The sequence below is a fragment of the Manacus vitellinus genome, unplaced genomic scaffold (assembly GCF_001715985.3).
Source record: "Manacus vitellinus isolate BGI_N305 unplaced genomic scaffold, ASM171598v3 scaffold_0_pilon, whole genome shotgun sequence".
Classification (NCBI taxonomy): domain Eukaryota; kingdom Metazoa; phylum Chordata; class Aves; order Passeriformes; family Pipridae; genus Manacus; species Manacus vitellinus.
Genome location: NW_021938789.1, coordinates 931,094 through 940,305, shown reverse-complemented (window position 1 = coordinate 940,305; position 9,212 = coordinate 931,094). Strand labels below are relative to the sequence as shown.

General features: G+C 38.7%; 1 protein-coding gene across 3 annotated transcripts in view; it reads left to right on the top strand.

The window, feature by feature from the left end:
- CTBP1 (C-terminal binding protein 1) overlaps positions 1–9,212 on the top strand; it is a 237,551-nt gene continuing 228,339 nt past the window's right edge. Inside the window, exon 1 of one of the 3 annotated variants that reach the window (XM_018088050.2) lies at positions 1–69. The gene's annotated coding sequence lies outside the window, so the exon portion shown is untranslated. Of the gene's footprint in view, positions 70–4,330; positions 4,427–9,212 lie in introns of those variants that run through there. The other 2 variants (XM_018087885.2, XM_018087995.1) reach the window with 2 other exon arrangements.

Sequence of the window (9,212 nt, the reverse complement as noted above, 5' to 3'; positions counted from 1 at the left end):
TTGCGTGACCTCCGTGCAGTGAAAAGCGCCGGGTTGTTGAGCGGGCGGTGATTCCTCTGCCGGGCGCGCGTGAGTGTTTCCATTGAAATAAAAAGGGATCCTGATCCTGTGGGTTGTTCCTACTCGTGCGTCTGAGGGAATACAGACACTTTTGGAGCATCGCTCCTCTCTGGCAGTTGGTGTAAAAGCTGCTTTTTAGGTAACACATGGAGGGCAGCGCGTTGAGGTTCCTCCCTCGCAGGACCCACGCGAAGCTTCTCTGGGCTCCTCAGTGTGGAAAAAAAGCACCTGGTCAGACCTTGGAGCACGTCAGGTTTGCAGCATAATTAGCAAAGGGGAAGCACACTGTACATGCAGTGATATAAACTTTATTCTGTTGCTGAAGTCCGCGGCAAAAGTTTAGTTCTGTGCTGCAGGTGCTTGCCTTGCAGATACACTTCAAGCGGCGTGCTGCTCTAATCTAAGGCTTTAAAGGCACCCCAAAACCTGTATCCATTAACAATAATCATGTTTGGTGGTTTGTTTTTTTTTTTTTTCTGTCCTTTCTAAACATCGCTGTATTGTTTTTTCTGGTCTAGCAGAAGAACGTTAGAAAAATTTAGCACAAATACTCCGAGGAAGAGTAAAACACGTGTAACTTTCACGGTTTGAAATGAGCAAGCCAGATTGAACAAGTATGATTCTTAAAAACCTTTGGTGACATTAATTCTGATATACGTGGACCCTGTTGCACTGAGAGCATCTGCCCACCACAAAGGGCTGGTGGTGAATGAAAGGAGATGTGTGAAGTCATGTAGCCAAGTGTTAAAATCTAGTCAGCTCTGGACTGCCAACTATTTACTTATGTTTACTCATAGCTGCCCCAGCATTCAGCCTGGTACTGACCATAATCAGCAAATATATGCCCAAACATAATTTGCCAAGCCCACACCAGGTGCAAAGCCTTTGTTTAAGAAGTGTATTAGTAAAAACATTTGTGTTGGTTACACCTGGAATTAACATTCGTGTCTAGACACGATCCTGGGGCCACATTCTGCAAGGGGATTTGTGTAAGGAGGATTTTGACTCCATTAAGGTTCTGTGCAGGGAATGCTTCACCCTGAGCTTGTCAGGTGGAGGATTGAAAACTTAGATCCACTGTTGCTGTATTTACAAACATAATTATGTGGCATTGTAAAATATTCCTGTTGTTCCTGTCTGTCTTAAATATCCTGTAAGCTAATATTTAGAAAGAAATTTGCTGTTCAGTATTCTACATGATTGATGTTGCTGAACTTTACATACTTTAACTCTTTAGGCCTGTGACATTTATAGGGACTGAAAGAGTGGGACTTGCCATTTAATTTATGAAGTTGTGTATGTATTTGTCCAAAACACTTATTTGCAACAGATTTTGTTTATATGTAATCTCTTAATGGTCCTTTCTAATAACACAGTCGCTAGTTTAGTGTAACACAGATAGTCTGTGGATGCAGGTTATGTGCTCAGACTGTATCTGTCTTTAAACTGGAGGGTTATTGGTGAAGGTTTGTGAGACATCAGTAGCCAAAGTTAAAGGGGTTGCTTAATGGAACAGATGGCCAAGCAACCATCATGTCAGAGAAAACAGCATGTATTCGTGTATTCTTAGTTTAACACAAGAGGGAGCATGTCTAATCTTTAACCTTTAAATATTGCAACTTCAGAGAGGAAGCTTGAAGTGTTGAGTGTCAACTAATTTATATTCAAGGCTCCATGTGCAAATATTGATACAACCTATGTATATTTCTGGCATGTTTTCAACTTTAGGCTGCAACTCTTGATTTATAGTGTAAATCTTGGCATGATAAATGTGGAGATAAGGACTAAGCTAATGATCTTTTGAAGTTGTTAAAATCTGTAGTTTCCTGCTAAATTTAACAAAATATTAATGGTTATTGTTATTACTGAGTATGGTTATTAATATACAGAGGTTGTACTTCATTCTTTAATATTAGGTTAATACGTCTTCTACTTAACCTACCATACAAAGTTATAAAGCCGAGTCTTAATTCTATTAAATTTAACTTAATTACCAAAACACCTTTGCTTTCAGTGTTCTTATAAATCCTACTGCTTTATTCTTAAACAGGAAATACAAATTTTGATCTACTAAGAAGGTTTTTATACTGTATCTTTTTTTAGTTTTCCTTGTCCCCGGTGGTATAAAAGGAAGATTTAAAATGAGCTTCCATTTTGTATTTCTTGGCATTGTCCAGTTCAGTCATAATCTGTTGATTTTTGTCCTCATTTAGTGTCTTGTTGATGTGAATTAGCAATTAGTTAAACTTAAGCTGTGTGCACAGAAAATTCCAAACCTTTAGGAGGACTTTATTCATTTGTTTCCAATGACCTTCTGCTTTGCTCCAGATTGATGGTTGGAGAAGAACATCTATCTACCTTTAAACACTACATGCAAATTATGTATCTTCCAAAACCATAAACACTCTGCCTGTTATTTAGTGGAGCAGAGCAGAAACTTATGGGCTCTGCTTCCATGTGCTGAATAAAACTCTGTGGATTGAGATTTTACTACACTTTGCTTCCCTTTGGTGTTTGTGGCCATTACAACCCTGGTGCCAGGTGGCAGAATTGGGTATGTGTCACCATCATTCCTTGTTTTCAGAGACAAGATTGGCATAAGCCCCTGATGTGAAGTCCTGTGCTGGATCAGGTGGGAGCACAGGTTGTCCCACTGTTCAGAGGACCTCTCAGATGGATGGTGGTTGTACTATCCATCTTAGAATGGAGAAGTTGGAGCCTTCACTATATTCTTCTGGTGAGTTTGGATGTTTGTGAAATACTTAGGCCCTCACCTTTAATCTGTGCTAGTTTTTTCTTCTGAATAGTGGGAGAATTTTTGGTATTTTTTTTAACAACTACTGTGCACAGTGTCCTTGACAGAGCAAGGTGTTAATATCAAAGCAGCTTGTCTCCCAAACATGCCAGGCAGCTGTCCTTGCAAGGCAGAAATGTGAGATGACCTGTACTAATAGTGCATACCTTCAGATACATGGAATCATGGAATGGTTTGGGTTGGAAGGGACTTCAAAGATCATCCAGTTCCAACTCCCATAGCTTATATGAATATTATACATTCAGTAAGTGTTAGGGCTTTTAGAGGATGTTCTATATCAGTCAAAAGGGGCAAAATTTATGCTTTGGTTTTCTTGCCCAGCAGGCTTAGGCTGCAGCACAGTCTTTTCAATAAAGGTGTATTTTTACTTTAAAAGCAAGTAGTAGCATGACTATACAGTTTGTGGTTTGTTGCTTTGTGTTTTTCGGGTTTTTTTTCTTCTTTTTTTCTTTTTTTTTCCCATTTTTTATTGTAACTTTAAACTTATAACTGACAAGTGTATTAGTGTATCTTGCTTGTGTAAAAAGGCTGGAGAAGTTGGTGCTTTTATTTCTGTATCTGAGAGGAAATTGCCAAGAGTGTAAAAAAACCCAACAAACAAACAAAAGGAAAAGCCCCCACGAACAAAACCCTGCGATTAACAACAGCAGGAGAGATTGCCCTGATGTGCCAGTTTAGAGCATCGTTGTAATGTAGTAAATGCAGATCAAACGCTTAGTTTCCTTATTTTAGCATGATTATAAGGACACTTTCCTTATCCGGGGAAAATTCGGAGGCACTCAACAATTGGGGTTACAAAGTTACCATAATGCATCAGGGTTAAGACCTCGGTACAGGCTGTGCTGGGTCAGCTGTGGGAGCAATTTCATATCTCGGAGACCAATCTGGTACCTTTTAGACAATGTGTGTGTAGAAGTTATTCAGAAATTATCCTATATTTGTGCAAACTGGGTTTCAGATGTCAAGGTATTTTTTAAATTGCTTTTATAAAAAAGAGGGGGAGATTCATAGTGTAGATCGAAACCTTGTAAAATCTCATTTAAAAAAAGATTTGTATTTACATAAAAAAAGGCATGTGAGACTTCCTGATAAAGTGCACAGACTCCTGTAACTTTCTGAATGGTCTAAATGGATGATTTAAAATGCAAAGGGAATGGGGCGTTTACCTGAGAGCAATTTTTTGACCGCGAGCAATTTTTTTTATTTTTTTTTTTTTCCCTTTCTGAGTTACATCCCCCTGAAAATGGGGGGGTTTAGAAAGAAACTGCTGACACAGCCTTGACTACAGAGCAGTGCCCTGCGTGCTGCTGCAATAATTGCCCAGGCAGTGTTTTCCTGCTTCCCTGCCATTGTGCTGCACGTCGCTCTAATTCATTCCATTTTTAACTTTCCCAAAGTTTGGTGCCATCGCGAGCCCCCGGCGTGAGCAGCCGCCGGAGGAGCGGGGCTGGCAGAGTAGCATGGACTTGTTAATCTCAGCCTGATCTTGTCAGCAACAGCAGAGCAGAGGGAGAGAGGGAGAACAACTCCGGCTGGGGCAGCGCTCCAAAGGTTCGTCCCTGGGTTTTGTGCCTCAATGACGCCTCCGCGGCGCAGCGCGGGGTGTGCGGGGCGTTGCGGGGTTCGCTGGCGGGGCTGGGAGCGCCTTTGGCCGCGTTGTTTGTGTGCCGGGGGGGAGGTTTTTGCCTCGGTGTGCGCGGAGAGGAGCGAGTGGTGTGTGTGGTGTGTGTGTGTGTGGGGTGTGTGTGGTGTGGTGTGTGTGTGTGTGTGTGTGTGTGTGTGTGTTACGGCCGGGGAAACGCTGAAGAAGAAGAAACCCTGTTGGTTCTCCATGCAAATGACCGCTTTGGTTGTAACAAAAGCCTTGATGTTGGGCTTGGAAAAATGATCTGACAGTGTAACAACCCCAGGCCACTTTCGCCATGTTTTTGTTTATTCATGTTTCATTCCGTTTTCCGTCGCTATCTCGCAGATGTTTCCAATTCCACTGTTTGGTGCGTTTTGGTTTTTATTTATTTCCCTTTTTTTTTTTTTTTTTTTTTAACACCGTCGAGCCTTTTTGGAGTTAGCCAGAAAACATGTGAAAGAATGTTAACAAAACAGAGAGGTGTTGCAGATGTTTATACTTTAGTTCTTGCGTTGCGCCTGGCGATTCTGGCAGGAGGGATTCAGGGCATATGAAGGAACGTAAGAAGCATCTGTTTTACCTACCGAGCCTGTAATTTCGAAATGTGCCCATTGTAACTTGAATATTTACATAAACAGATGAAGTGAGCACCTTCCCGGTGCAGTGTGGCAGGTTGAGATCTCATTTCTTTGCTACTGTTTCTGAAAGGGAAAAAAAAAAAAAAAGAGCAAGGAAAGGAATATCTGTGACACAGCATGTATGCTCCTACATAAACTCCTGCCATCTCGGAGTGCCTTTAAATATTTGAACAGCTTCTGCTAAGTCAAATAAAATTGGTTACCATGAGAAACAAAAAAGTCTAATAGAATAGTTGGGCACACTAATAAAGATCTGAATGTATAATTGTTTCAGAATCATTCAAGGAATTGAATTAGACAGAAAACCTTTTCAGTAACAGTCGTAGTAACACATTTAAACATTTTACCTTCTGAGATCCTGGAAAACAACACAGTGCAGAAACAGCAGAGGTGGATGGTGTGTTATCTTATGGTCGCATAAACTGAAACGTGATTGTCTACTAATGACACTAAAATCAGTCTGGTTTTAGGATTTCATGCTTGATGAATGCATCGAGGCACACACAAATAAAACCTGGAATCTTAAAGGACAATGATTCAATGTCCGCAGCCAGTGGTTAAATCAGATGTGGTAACTATGGTGAGAGGTAAAGTTACTTAGCTCCTCGCAGACCATGCATATGTGGATTTCCTCTCGTATAATGGAGATTAAGGAGAAAAGGATTAGAAAATCTAAAGAGAAATTTTGAGCAGGAGACCTGTAGCCTTGCTCTGGGAATTAACACTGAGGAGGCTTTTAGAACAGAGGCGGAGTGGAAGTAAACACTCTCTTGTAATATATATTGATGATAATTCTAGAAAGGAGTCTTTCTGGTTGGGAATATCAACAGCAGCTCATGCATACAGGAACAAAATCAATCCTCTCCATATTAAAATAATCCTCCTACTCTAACAAAACAAAAGCAGAACCCAGAAGAGATTTTTACATTTCCAAGTAACAGCTTAAAATCAGGTAAATTCTGCTATTCTGAATGAATGAATTTTAGGTTCTTGCAGAATGAAGCAATATTGATTTATTTGGATTGCATCACATTCCTGTTTCTAAGCATGTGTATGATATGTATTTAGGATTTTTTTTTTAATGTCAAAAATGGTGGTCATATGAAGTAGGAAATAAAATCAGAGCTTAGTGTTCTAGGTGGTAAATATTGGGGGAGTTTGGATTGCAGCCAGAGAGACTTGGACCACATTTCTGATTTTCCTTGAGTTGAGAGGGTTCAGTGTTACCCTGAGCTTTTCAGGGAAGAACTTCAGATTATGCTGATCAGCTCAGAGGGATATGAGAAGAATTGTCATGTTTGCACAAAAACTGTGTTTTGAGAGAGCCACCAGAGATACTAGTTAGTAATTAGGCTATTTGAATGCTTAGGAAACAGAAAGGAGAAAGGTCAGGTTTAATTTTCAGCACAGAGGGATCATTTCCCTGTAATAGTGAAAAGTACTTTCACTATGGTAGTGAAGAGACATTTGGGGGACAAGAGGTATGTTCAGCTTTCTAGTAGTAGTTGTTAAAATGTTTTGTGGTTTTGGCAATGCATTAGAAACATCCTTAGTAAAATATTTTAAAGTGTTGAGTTTCTCTTCCTCCCTGCCCTATGGAGTGGTTGGAAAACACTTGTTTTCTGAGAAGTCTGCAAGGGAACTAATAGTTCAGCACAGTCGAGACACGTGGTGTTGCGAGTTTTAAGGTGTTTGTGCATTTGCTAGGAAACACTTTGAGCTTTCTATGGATCATAATCCCACACTTTCCTTTGCCAAGTGCTCTAAGAGGGTATTATCAGATACCTGTTCCAGAGGCTGAATCCACTGTTACTGTGCAACAGTGCGGGTTAAACCTGTGAATGGAATGTACACTTTTGGACTTAAGGTGAAATGATAAATAATAGACCCAACAGCAATGTAATTCACAGTTGTTACAAATTGTTTTCACAACAGAAGTGATCAACACATTTTATTGATTTTTGGTTTTAAGTTGTCATTTCTTGAAAAGTATTAAAAGCTCACTAGTTGTATTCTGCACTAATAAGACGGAAGAGGAGGAAAAGGAATTCAATTGCTGCTGTTAGTGGACAATGTTTTGCTTTTTTACTATTGTTGGAGTTGACTTTTGTATGGAACGGTACATTGCTATTGCATTAATAATGGATTATTATTTTGGATGAAAATTTTTATTTATATAAAGATTGCTATTTTAGATTGAAGCATAAAGCTCCCATATTTAGAGCAAGTGACAATTCATTTCCTTGTTCAATGTATTTTGAAATTGTTTTATTGTCCTACTTTATTGGGATGTACTATTTAAGAGATGCTGTACAACCTGATGGATGGGAATAGTGGAGTTGGAACAAACAGTGTTTTTCTTGCTTTGCTGTTGGATTAGGGCAAGTCAATTCACCTTTCTGTTTTTGTTTTCCATCTATGAAACAGGTGTAATGGTAATATCTTTTTAAAGTACTTCAGTATCTACTGATGAAATTTTGAGACAAGCAGTGTTCTCTTACAGCAGCACACAGGGTGGATGCTCACATAATATTTACATCAGAAGTCCTAAAGCATTAAAAAAATTCAAGTACTATTGATTTGATAATAAAGTGTTTCCAGAAACAAATACCAGAATTAGTGCTGGTGAGGTATTTTCAGATGGTTGTGACTAATTTAGGAGTTTTTTAGAGTAGTTGTATAGGAATATCAGCTGGCTGGTTAATACATTTATATTGAGTATTGACAGATTATCAATGTCTGGTTTAAAATGTTGAACAAAAGATGGGCCTTTGTAGAGTTGTTCAACTGCTCTGTTGGGATTCAGTCACAAGTGTAGTTTTAGCAGCATCTTAGGATGCTGGAAAAAAAGACAACAACCAACCCTCCATTTCCCCAGTGAGACTATTTGTATTAATATTAATATTGGAGAACCTCTGGCCTTCTCAATTAAATTTGTAGATTGCAAACCCAAGACATGCAAGATTGAGAATTTCACTGCAGACAGCATTTGTGCTCACCCTCCAATAGCTGAATAATTTCACTGGGTCTGCTGAAATGAATAAGGGTTTTCAGGTTTAAAGTTTACGCTTTTTATCTTGTTCCTTTTGTGCGTGGTCACGGAAATTCCCCAGTGCCTTGTGGAGTCTGAAGTGTTCTCAGGTATTTGAGAGATGATTCTTGCTCCATTTGCACATTGTATGAAGTTATGTAAACTGGTTTCAGGTGCAGAGCAGAGTAGATGGGACAGTTTAATGCTGAAAAAGTGTAAGGCAGTTTAAAAAGAATCAGCTGTACAGGTTATTAATCACAGGCCACAATAAGGCCTATAATTTATGTCTTGCCAAGGACTGATCAATTTAATTAATTGCCAGAGAAGAGCAGTTAAATAATGAATTTGATAAAAAAATTTAGGAAATCATAGTTCGAAGTATGAATTGTACCTTAGGTTTCCACAGTTTCCTTCATGTGTTACCCTGCTTCAGTTATCTACCCTTATCTTTATCTTTGTAGACATCAGAGTCAGTGTTTTGTTACTGAAAATGGCCATTTGCTGGGGTTTTTTTGGTGGTTTTTTTTTTGTTTGTTTGTTTTTTGTTTTTTTTTTTTTTTTTTTTTTTTGTTTTTTTTTTTTTTTTTAAATATAGTTGAAACAGCCCCAAACACTTTGGAAAATATACTTTTATTATGCTGTTCAAAGAACATGATATTATTCTTAGAAACCCTCTATAATCTTAAAAACGAATTTCTCCAACAGTTTTCAATTTGACAGGAATATTTTTCTTCATCTGGAGAACAAGCCAATATGGCTAAGTTTGTAAAATTTGTTTATACAATGGTATTTTCTGTCTACACAGTGCCTGGAATATGTCTTAGCACATAAATAATGGAATAAATAGAAGTTTTTGTATCCAAACAGCTTCTGTTTATATTTCTCAGTTGGGAGTGTGTGTGTGGAGAAGGGTTCTTTTAGCTTTGAGAAACTGAGTGTATGCTCTGTCTAGTAAATTATGTCATTTGTTATCTTGGTAAATCTTAGAGCATCAGCTACATGACAGTTTCCCTTTAGAACAGTAAAGATTAGGTGGTGGTT